The 10,000-nt window shown below is 42.6% G+C and overlaps 9 non-coding genes and 14 pseudogenes across 9 annotated transcripts; all 23 read left to right on the plus strand.

Moving 5' to 3' along the window:
* The first annotated feature begins 6 nt into the window (after positions 1–6).
* On the plus strand, positions 7–115 carry LOC132963158 (5S ribosomal RNA; annotated as a pseudogene).
* A 122-nt stretch (positions 116–237) lies between these two features.
* Positions 238–357, plus strand: LOC132963073 (5S ribosomal RNA; annotated as a pseudogene).
* Positions 358–479: 122 nt separating this feature from the next.
* On the plus strand, positions 480–598 carry LOC132962542 (5S ribosomal RNA). Its single transcript, XR_009668491.1, has one exon. It is a non-coding gene; the product is annotated as a 5S ribosomal RNA (ribosomal RNA).
* Positions 599–720: 122 nt separating this feature from the next.
* LOC132963722 (5S ribosomal RNA) lies at positions 721–839 on the plus strand. Its single transcript, XR_009669042.1, has one exon. It is a non-coding gene; the product is annotated as a 5S ribosomal RNA (ribosomal RNA).
* A 121-nt stretch (positions 840–960) lies between these two features.
* On the plus strand, positions 961–1,069 carry LOC132962798 (5S ribosomal RNA; annotated as a pseudogene).
* Positions 1,070–1,193: 124 nt separating this feature from the next.
* Positions 1,194–1,302, plus strand: LOC132963235 (5S ribosomal RNA; annotated as a pseudogene).
* A 121-nt stretch (positions 1,303–1,423) lies between these two features.
* On the plus strand, positions 1,424–1,543 carry LOC132963074 (5S ribosomal RNA; annotated as a pseudogene).
* A 122-nt stretch (positions 1,544–1,665) lies between these two features.
* On the plus strand, positions 1,666–1,784 carry LOC132962543 (5S ribosomal RNA). The gene has a single exon (XR_009668492.1). It is a non-coding gene; the product is annotated as a 5S ribosomal RNA (ribosomal RNA).
* Positions 1,785–1,906: 122 nt separating this feature from the next.
* On the plus strand, positions 1,907–2,015 carry LOC132963354 (5S ribosomal RNA; annotated as a pseudogene).
* A 122-nt stretch (positions 2,016–2,137) lies between these two features.
* LOC132963178 (5S ribosomal RNA) lies at positions 2,138–2,246 on the plus strand (annotated as a pseudogene).
* Positions 2,247–2,368: 122 nt separating this feature from the next.
* Positions 2,369–2,487, plus strand: LOC132963494 (5S ribosomal RNA). Its single transcript, XR_009668826.1, has one exon. It is a non-coding gene; the product is annotated as a 5S ribosomal RNA (ribosomal RNA).
* A 122-nt stretch (positions 2,488–2,609) lies between these two features.
* On the plus strand, positions 2,610–2,718 carry LOC132963170 (5S ribosomal RNA; annotated as a pseudogene).
* Positions 2,719–2,840: 122 nt separating this feature from the next.
* On the plus strand, positions 2,841–2,959 carry LOC132963490 (5S ribosomal RNA). Its single transcript, XR_009668822.1, has one exon. It is a non-coding gene; the product is annotated as a 5S ribosomal RNA (ribosomal RNA).
* Positions 2,960–3,081: 122 nt separating this feature from the next.
* LOC132963206 (5S ribosomal RNA) lies at positions 3,082–3,189 on the plus strand (annotated as a pseudogene).
* Positions 3,190–3,311: 122 nt separating this feature from the next.
* On the plus strand, positions 3,312–3,421 carry LOC132963387 (5S ribosomal RNA; annotated as a pseudogene).
* Positions 3,422–3,544: 123 nt separating this feature from the next.
* Positions 3,545–3,663, plus strand: LOC132962525 (5S ribosomal RNA). Its single transcript, XR_009668473.1, has one exon. It is a non-coding gene; the product is annotated as a 5S ribosomal RNA (ribosomal RNA).
* A 122-nt stretch (positions 3,664–3,785) lies between these two features.
* On the plus strand, positions 3,786–3,904 carry LOC132962688 (5S ribosomal RNA). The gene has a single exon (XR_009668614.1). It is a non-coding gene; the product is annotated as a 5S ribosomal RNA (ribosomal RNA).
* Positions 3,905–4,028: 124 nt separating this feature from the next.
* Positions 4,029–4,137, plus strand: LOC132963236 (5S ribosomal RNA; annotated as a pseudogene).
* Positions 4,138–4,258: 121 nt separating this feature from the next.
* Positions 4,259–4,367, plus strand: LOC132963159 (5S ribosomal RNA; annotated as a pseudogene).
* A 122-nt stretch (positions 4,368–4,489) lies between these two features.
* On the plus strand, positions 4,490–4,598 carry LOC132963237 (5S ribosomal RNA; annotated as a pseudogene).
* Positions 4,599–4,718: 120 nt separating this feature from the next.
* Positions 4,719–4,837, plus strand: LOC132963445 (5S ribosomal RNA). The gene has a single exon (XR_009668780.1). It is a non-coding gene; the product is annotated as a 5S ribosomal RNA (ribosomal RNA).
* Positions 4,838–4,958: 121 nt separating this feature from the next.
* LOC132963161 (5S ribosomal RNA) lies at positions 4,959–5,077 on the plus strand. Its single transcript, XR_009668723.1, has one exon. It is a non-coding gene; the product is annotated as a 5S ribosomal RNA (ribosomal RNA).
* Positions 5,078–5,200: 123 nt separating this feature from the next.
* LOC132963093 (5S ribosomal RNA) lies at positions 5,201–5,309 on the plus strand (annotated as a pseudogene).
* The last annotated feature ends 4,691 nt before the right edge of the window (positions 5,310–10,000 follow it).

The raw sequence follows: 10,000 nt of genomic DNA on the forward strand, positions 1-10,000 counted from the left end.
ATGATGGCTTACGGCCATACCACCCTGAACTCGTCCGATCTCGGAAGCTAAGTAGGGTAGGGCCTGGTTAGTACTTGGATGGGAGGCTGCCTGTGAATACCAGGTGCTGTAAGCTTTTTCATTTTTTTGATCATATGTTTTTTTTTTATCATATAGAGACATATTCACATGTCCAAAAATTCAGCCAGAATCAAGGGCATGACATCTTTAAAAGGCCCCTTTCTGCACACAATAATGGCTTACGGCCATACCACCCTGAACACGCCCGATGTCGTCCGATCTCGGAAGCTAAGCAGGGTCGCGCCTGGTTAGTACTTGGATGGGAGACTGCCTGTGGAATACCAGATGCTGTAAGCTGTTTCATTTTTTTGATCATATGTTTTTTTTTTATGATAGAGAGACATATTCACATGTCCAAAAATTCAGTCAGAATCAAGGGCATGACATCTTTAAAAGGCCCCTTTCTGCACACAATAATGGCTTACAGCCATACCACCCTGAACACGCCCGATCTCGTCATATCTCGGAAGCTAAGCAGGGTAGGGCCTGGTTAGTACTTGGATGGGAGACCACCTGGGATTACCAGGTGCTGTAAGCTTTTTCATTTTTTTGATCATATGTTTTTTTTTTATCATATAGAGACATATTCACATGTCCAAAAATTCAGCCAGAATCAAGGGCATGACATCTTTAAAAGGCCCCTTTCTGCACACAATAATGGCTTACGGCCATACCACCCTGAACAAGCCCGATCTCGTCAGATCTCGGAAGCTAAGCAGGGTCAGGCCTGGTTAGTACTTGGATGGGAGACCGCCTGGGAATACCAGGTGCTGTAAGCTTTTTCATTTTTTTGATCATATGTTTTTTTTTATCATATAGAGACATATTCACAAGTCCAAAAATTCAACCAGAATCAAGGGCATTACATCTTTAAAAGGCCCCTTTCTGCACACAATAATGGCTTACGGCCATACCACCCTGAACTCGTCCGATCTCGGAAGTTAAGCAGGGTCGGGCCTGGTTAGTACTTGGATGGGAGACCGCCTGGGAATACCAGGTGCTGTAAGCTTTTTCATTTTTTTTGATCATATGTTTTTTTTTTTGTCATATAGAGACATATTCACATGTCCAAAAATTAAACCAGAATCAAGGGCATGACATCTTTAAAATGCCCCTTTCTGCACACAATGATGGCTTACGGCCATACCACCCTGAACTCGTCCAATCTCGGAAGCTAAGTAGGGTAGGGCCTGGTTAGTACTTGGATGGGAGGCCGCCTGCGAATACCAGGTGCTGTAAGCTTTTTCATTTTTTTGATCATATGTTTTTTTTTATCATATAGAGACATATTCACATGTCCAAAAATTTAGCCAGAATCAAGGGCATGACATCTTTAAAAGGCCCCTTTCTGCACACAATAATGGCTTACGGCCATACCACCCTGAACACGCCCGATGTCGTCCGATCTCGGAAGCTAAGCAGGGTCGCGCCTGGTTAGTACTTGGATGGGAGACTGCCTGTGGAATACCAGATGCTGTAAGCTGTTTCATTTTTTTGATCATATGTTTTTTTTTTATGATAGAGAGACATATTCACATGTCCAAAAATTCAGTCAGAATCAAGGGCATGACATCTTTAAAAGGCCCCTTTCTGCACACAATAATGGCTTACAGCCATACCACCCTGAACACGCCCGATCTCGTCATATCTCGGAAGCTAAGCAGGGTAGGGCCTGGTTAGTACTTGGATGGGAGACCACCTGGGATTACCAGGTGCTGTAAGCTTTTTCATTTTTTTGATCATATGTTTTTTTTTTATCATATAGAGACATATTCACATGTCCAAAAATTCAGCCAGAATCAAGGGCATGACATCTTTAAAAGGCCCCTTTCTGCACACAATAATGGCTTACGGCCATACCACCCTGAACTCGTCAGATCTCGGAAGCTAAGCAGGGTCGGGCCTGGTTAGTACTTGGATGGGAGACCACCTGGGATTACCAGGTGCTGTAACGTTTTTCATTTTTTTGATCATATGTTTTGTTTTTATCATATAGAGACATATTCACATGTCCAAAAATTCAGCCAGAATCAAGGGCATGACATCTTTAAAAGGCCCCTTTCTGCACACAATAATGGCTTACGGCCATACCACCCTGAACTCGTCCGATCTCGGAAGCTAAGCATTGTCGGGCCTGGTTAGTACTTGGATGGGAGACCGCCAGGGAATACCAGGTGCTGTAAGCTTTTTCATTTTTTTGATCATATGTTTTTTTTTTATCATATAGAGACATATTCACATGTCCAAAAATTCAGCCAGAATCAAGGGCATGAAATCTTTAAAAGGCCCCTTTCTGCACACAATAATGGCTTACGGCCATACCACCCTGAACACGCCCGATCTCGTCCGATCTCGGAATCTAAGCAGGGTCGGGCCTGGTTAGTACTTGGATGGGAGACCGCCTGGGAATACCAGGTGCTGTAAGCTTTTTCATTTTTTTGATCATATGTTTTTTTTTTATCATATAGAGACATATTCACATGTCCAAAAATTCAGCCAGAATCAAGGGCATGACATCTTTAAAAGGCCCCTTTCTGCACACAATAATGGCTTACGGCCATACCACCCTGAACTCGTCCGATCTCGGAAGTTAAGGAGGGTCGGGCCTGATTAGTACTTGGATGGGAGACCGCCTGGGAATACCAGGTGCTTTAAGCTCTTTCATTTTTTTGATCATATGTTTTTTTTTTATCATAGAGAGACATATTCACATGTCCAAAAATTCAGCCAGAATCAAGGGCATGACATCTTTAAAAGGCCCCTTTCTGCACACAATAATGGCTTACGGCCATACCACCCTGAACACGCCCGATCTCGTCCGATCTCGGAAGCTAAGCAGGGTCGGGCCTGGTTAGTACTTGGATGGGAGACCGCCTGGGAATACCAGGTGCTGTAAGCTTTTTCATTTTTTTGATCATATGTTTTTTTTTTATCATATAGAGACATATTCACATGTCCAAAAATTCAGCCAGAATCAAGGGCATGACATCTTTAAAAGGCCCCTTTCTGCACACAATAATGGCTTACGGCCATACCACCCTGAACTCGTCTGATCTCGGAAGCTAAGCAGGGTCGGCCTGGTTAGTACTTGGATGGGAGACCGCCTGGGAATACCAGGTGCTGTAAGCTTTTTCATTTTTTTGATCATATGTTTTTTTTTTATCATATAGAGACATATTCACATGTCCAAAAATTCAGCCAGAATCAAGGGCATGACATCTTTAAAAGGCCCCTTTCTACATACAGGAATGGCTTACGGCCATACAACCCTGAACTCGTCAGATCTCGGAAGCTAAGCAGTGTCGGGCCCTGGTTAGTACTTGGATGGGAGACCGCCTGGGAATACCAGGTGCTGTAAGCTTTTTAATTTTTTTTGATCATATGATTTTTTTTTATCATATAGAGACATATTCACATGTCCAAAAATTCAACCAGAATCAAGGGCATGACATCTTTAAAAGGCCCATTTCTGCACACAATAACAGCTTACGGCCATACCACCCTGAACACGCCTGATCTTGTCTGATCTCGGAAGCTAAGCAGGGTCGGGCCTGGTTAGTACTTGGATGGGAGACCGCCTGGGAATACCATGTGCTGTAAGCTTTTTCATTTTTTTGATCATATGGTTTTTTTTTATCATATAGAGACATATTCACATGTCCAAAAATTCAGCCAGAATCAAGGGCATGACATCTTTAAAAGGCCCCTGTCTGCACACAATAATGGCTTACGGCCATACCACCCTGAACACGCCCGATCTCGTCCGATCTCGGAAGCTAAGCAGGGTAGGGCCTGGTTAGTACTTGGATGGGAGACCGCCTGGGAATACCAGGTGCTGTAAGCTTTTTCATTTTTTTTGATCATATGTTTTTTTTTTTGTCATATAGAGACATATTCACATGTCCAAAAATTAAACCAGAATCAAGGGCATGACATCTTTAAAATGCCCCTTTCTGCACACAATGATGGCTTACGGCCATACCACCCTGAACTCGTCCAATCTCGGAAGCTAAGTAGGGTAGGGCCTGGTTAGTACTTGGATGGGAGGCCGCCTGCGAATACCAGGTGCTGTAAGCTTTTTCATTTTTTTGATCATATGTTTATTTTTATCATATAGAGACATATTCACATGTCCAAAAATTCAGCCAGAATCAAGGGCATGACATCTTTAAAAGGCCCCTTTCTGCACGCAATGATGGCTTACGGCCATACCACCCTGAACTCGTCCGATCTCGGAAGCTAAGTAGGGTAGGGCCTGGTTAGTACTTGGATGGGAGGCTGCCTGTGAATACCAGGTGCTGTAAGCTTTTTCATTTTTTTGATCATATGTTTTTTTTTTATGATAGAGAGACATATTCACATGTCCAAAAATTCAGCCAGAATCAAGGGCATGACATCTTTAAAAGGCCCCTTTCTGCACACAATAATGGCTTACGGCCATACCACCCTGATCTCATCCGATCTCGGAAGCTAAGCATGGTCGAGCCTGGTTAGTACTTGGATGGGAGACCGCCTGGGAATACCAGGTGCTGTAAGGTTTTTCATTTTTTTGATCATATGATTTTCTTATCATATAGAGACATATTCACATGTCCAACAATTCAGCCAGAATCAAGGGCATGACATCTTTAAAAGGCCCCTTTCTGCACACAATAATGGCTTACGGCCATACCACCCTGAACACGCCCGATCTCGTCAGATCTCGGATGCTAAGCAGGGTCGGGCCTGGTTAGTACTTGGATGGGAGACCGCCTGGGAATACCAGGTGCTGTAAGCTTTTTCATTTTTTTGATCATATGTTTTTTTTTATCATATAGAGACATATTCACATGTCCAAAAATTCAGCCAGAATCAAGGGTATGACATCTTTAAAAGGCCCCTTTCTGCACACAATAATGGCTTACGGCCATACCACCCTGAACACGCCCGATCTCGTCCGATCTCGGAAGCTAAGCAGGGTCGGGCCTGGTTAGTACTTGCATGGGAGACCGCCTGGGAATACCAGGTGCTGTAAGCTTTTTAATTTTTTTTGATCATATGATTTTTTTTTATCATATAGAGACATATTCACATGTCCAAAAATTCAACCAGAATCAAGGGCATGACATCTTTAAAAGGCCCCTTTCTGCACACAATAATGGCTTACGGCCATACCACCCTGAACTCGTCCGATCTCAGAAGCTAAGCAGGGTCGGGCCTGGTTAGTACTTGGATGGGAGACTGCCTGGGAATACCAGGTGCTGTAAGCTTTTTCATTTTTTTGATCATATGTTTTTTTTTATCATATAGAGACATATTCCCATGTCCAAAAATTCAGCCAGAATCAAGGTCATGACATCTTTAAAAGGCCCCTTTCTGCACACAATAATGGCTTAAGGCCATACCACCCTGAACACGCCCCTTTTGCTGTCAGAGTTTGTGTGGTGCTGAAGGAGAGCTGACGTGTCAGTACTGAGCAGGACAGCTGGACTAATTTGTTTGTTTTTTGGATGCGCTTTGGATTTATTTAAATACCTCAGATTGTGAGTGAATGTCCCCCAGCAGTCACTGACTGTTAGGGGGATCGTTTTTCTTTTCACCTTTTTTTCCTGTTTTTTTTCCACAATTTTGTGAAGAATTTTTGTTTTTTGTGAATGTTTGCTCGTATGTCGCGAGCAAACTCACACGGACGGATCACAAAGATGACAGGACCACGGACTGGAGAGATGGAAAAAGGAAAAGAGAACGGACAACAACGTGAACAAACAAACATGGCACTGAAACAAAGGAATGGATTAAACGACAACGAGAAGAACGACGGACAAAAAGGACGGATGAAAACGGCAAATGAAACAGGGAACGGAATGGATGACGGAGAGAGAGGAAGAGAGAGGAGCGGCGGGCTGATTGCTCCGCATGCAGAGAATGGGAGAGGTGGCGAGAGAGCAGAAAAAGAGGAAGCAAAAGTGTCTTTTGAGAGAAAACTAACACTAAACATTGAAATGGTGGGAGACAAAGTTCCTCTAAATCACGTCATGAGCAACATAAAAATGATCTGTGGGGGCCTGCTGGCGTGCAGAACCCTGGGACCTGAAAAACTGGAGGTGACGGTGAGCAACATTAAAGGAAAGGAAAGGCTGCTGGATGGATTTAAAATCGGAGAGACCAGAGTCGTGGCGAGAGAACTAAATAATGATGAGCTGGTGGTGTCTTTTTTAAACCTGCCAGCGTATATCACAGATGAAGAAATAGTTTGGAAGCTGACGGGATGGGGAGTGAAACCGACATCACCAATAAAACGCAGAATGTGGCCTGGAACAATGATAGCTGACGGAACGAGGTTTGTCCGGGTCAGATTTAATGACCAGGTACAGTCACTCCCTTACTCCACAAAGTTTAACACTGTGATGGGGAACGAATACTTTAGAGTAATACATGATAGACAACAAAAAGTGTGCAGGATGTGCATCCAGCCGGGACACATCCTGAGAGAGTGTCCAGAATTTATGTGCCACAACTGTGGGGTGCAGGGACACTTTGCGCGAGAGTGCAGCGCGAACAGCACAAAATGCACAAACTGTAAAAAAAGAGAAAATGAATGTGAGTGTGAGAACGGAGAGGAAAGCAAGAACGAGGTGGAGGAGGTGTACGAGGATGAAGACGAGGCGGAGGAGGTGTACGAGGAGGAGGCGGAGGAGAAGGAGGTGATCGGAGCAAGCAGGAAGGAGATCAGAGAAGACGAGAACAGTGACGGAGAAATGGAGCAGAGCGGAGGAGAACGGGCGTCAGAGTGCGAGCTGGAGACGCCGGAGCTGGCTGGAGAGGGAGGACAGCAGAAGCAGCGAAAAACGAGCGAGAGAGGGAAAAAAGGAGACGGAAGGGACGTGGCAGAAGACCCGGGGGTAAGCATGAGCACAGAGGGGAGGGAGATGCCTGAGAGTGGTGTTGGACAGGCGGGAGGGAGAAAAATCACGCTAAATAATACGGGTAAAAGCACCAGTCCCAATGAAACGGACAGCGAAATGGATGTGAGTGAACTGGCGAGTGCGCAAAAAAGACTAAGTCTTGGACAACGAAAAAAGTTGGTGAAAAAATTGAAATGTAAGGACAAATAATGACTGACAATAACCCCTGTAATTCCGTTTTTTTTGTTTTTATTTTTATGATAATGGCCTTTAATTTATTTTCGATAAACGTGAATGGACTAAGGAACAAAGAAAAAAGACATGCGATTCTTTCCTTGCAGAATGACGTTTTGTGCCTGCAGGAGACCAGGTGGGATGATTCCCTGGTGGAAGACATAAAAAAAGACTTTGTGGGCCATATTTTCTGCTCCAATGGCACGTCGAGGGCGAGAGGAGTGGCGGTTTTAGTCAAAACGGGTCGGGTAACAGGGGTAAATTTGGTTTATGGAGACAAAGAAGGAAGAATAATAGTAATAGACTGTGTGTATGAAACGAAAAATATAAGAATCATAAATATATATGCACCGAATGGAGAAAAAGAAAGGAAAACATTCTTCATTGCAATAAGCAAATGGTGGGAAAGGAATTGTATAATAATCGGTGACTTTAATGTGGCGATGACACCCACCGATGTGTCAAAAAATAATGTGTTTAAGGGGGATGTGAGCAGGGGGACACTTAAAGATATAATGATAACGAAACAATGCATTGATATTTGGAGATTGCTACATCCATGGGAGAGGGTGTTCTCCAGGAGACAAATTGTACTGAATAGATTAAAACAATCTAGAATAGATTATGCTTTGGTGACATGCGAGGTAGTGAGGTGGATTAAAGAAGTTGAATATAAAACTAATATGTGGAGCGATCACGCTGGAATAGAAATCACGTTTAGAAAAGAAACGAATGTACGTAAAGGAGGGATATGGTGCTTTAATGCAAGCTTGCTGGATGATGGAATGTTTGTGAAAAGTATGGAAAGATTGTTGAATGATGTGGGATATGAGTGGAATGAGAGTGAAGATATGAATGTGTGGTGGGATAGTGTAAAAGTCAGAATTAAAAAAAAGTGTATCAATTATAGTAAAGAGAAAAAGTGGAGAGAAAATAGAAAGGAAGAGAATTTGAGAAAACAACTAAGTGAGGAAATAGCATCGCTTGACAGTGTAGATAATGTAGATGTCGAAAAATACATACATTTAAAAGAACAGTTGGGAGTGATTGAACTTAAAAAGAGTAGGGGTGCAGCCATTAGGAGTAAAATACAATATATGTATGAGGGGGAGAGGAGTACAGCCTTTTTTTTAGGTCTGGAAAAACAAAAACAAAAAAGAACAGAAATAAACGAATTATTAAATGAAGCAGGTAAAAGTGTGACAGATAAAAAGGGAATTTTAGAAATAGTAAAGGGCTATTATGAAAGCCTGTTTTCGAGACAGGAGTGTGATAGCGTGAGTGTGAACAGAGCTTTGGGTGCCTTAAAGAAAAAACTAAGCGAGGACGATAAAATGTGGTGTGATTGTGAGTTTACAGAGGGAGAAATCAGAAGTGCTTTAGAGGGGTTAAACAAAAACAAAAGTCCTGGGAGCGATGGCCTAACTGCGGAATTCTACCAAGCTTTCAAAGAGCAGCTGGTGCCCTTGGTGAACAAATTGAGTAAATATATGGAAAAAGTGAAACATATACCAAAAAGTTTAGGGGAAGGGGTGGTTACTATTTTTTACAAAAACAAGGGGGACAATAAAAATCTGGACAACTACAGACCAATCAGCCTACTCAACACAGACTACAAAATCATAGCGAAAACAATAGCCAATAGAATCAGGGAGGTAATAGGAACAATCATAGAACAAACACAATCATACAGTATACCAAACAGAGACATAGCAGACTCAATCATTTCAATAAAACAGACGGTCAGGGATATGGAAGGGGAGGGGGGAATATGGCTAGGGATTGATTTAAATAAAGCTTTTGACAGAGTAGATCACGGGTTCATGGGGAAGGTGTTAGAGAAGTTTGGATTCGGGGAGAGAATGAGAGAATGGATAAATATGTTGTATACAGGAGCGGAAAGCAAGATAAAATGTAACGGGGAACTAACTGATTCTTTTAAAATATCAAGGTCAGTGAGACAAGGATGTCCGATGTCAGCGCTGTTGTACAGCTTGGTAGCAGAGCCGCTGGCAGCACTGATATCGGAAGACGTAAACATAAAAGGTATAGGTAAGGAAAACGTAAAAATAATACAGTATGCAGATGACGTGAATATAATGGTAAAAGGAGAGGAGGATATAGAATTGATATTAAAACATGTACAAACTTATGAAAGAGCATCTGGGGCAAAAGTAAATGAAAATAAGTCAGAAATTATGTTACTAGGTAAGGAATCCAATCTAGTTAATAAGTGGGGATTTAAAACGGTGTGTGAGAGAAGAAAAGTGTTGGGAGTGAATATGGGGAAAAATGAGAATGAATGTGATGATGTAACATGGAAAGAGGTGGTGGGTAAAATTAAAAAAACATTGAATTTGTGGAAAGCGAGGGGTCTATTGTTGAGAGGAAGGGTAGCCGTAACAAATGCTCTCGTGTTGTCCAAAGTGAATCATGCGCTGAGTACTTGTACGCTTCCGGACTGGGCCTTTAAGGTGATTTCAAAGACCATTAGGGACTTTATTTGGAAAAACAAAGCAGCGAGTATAGCTCACAAAACAATAATAGGGGCTAAAGATCAGGGGGGGCTAGCTTTGATTGATTTACTTACAAAAAAAGTAGCACTAAGAGTCAAATTGATAGGCAAATTTATGGACCAGAACCGGAACGTAGTTTGGAAAAACCACTTCAAACAATATCTGTGCAGTTTTGGACTCTACAACGAGGACAACCTTTACCAGATCAATAACCCGGATTCATTTAAACACTTGCCACGGTTTTTCCAGGAAGTACTCAGTGCGTGGTATCAGGTTTCATCCTGGACTGTACCAGAGTGCGGAACG

This window comes from Labrus mixtus, unplaced genomic scaffold (genome assembly GCF_963584025.1).
Source record: "Labrus mixtus unplaced genomic scaffold, fLabMix1.1 SCAFFOLD_52, whole genome shotgun sequence".
In the NCBI taxonomy this organism is placed as follows: domain Eukaryota; kingdom Metazoa; phylum Chordata; class Actinopteri; order Labriformes; family Labridae; genus Labrus; species Labrus mixtus.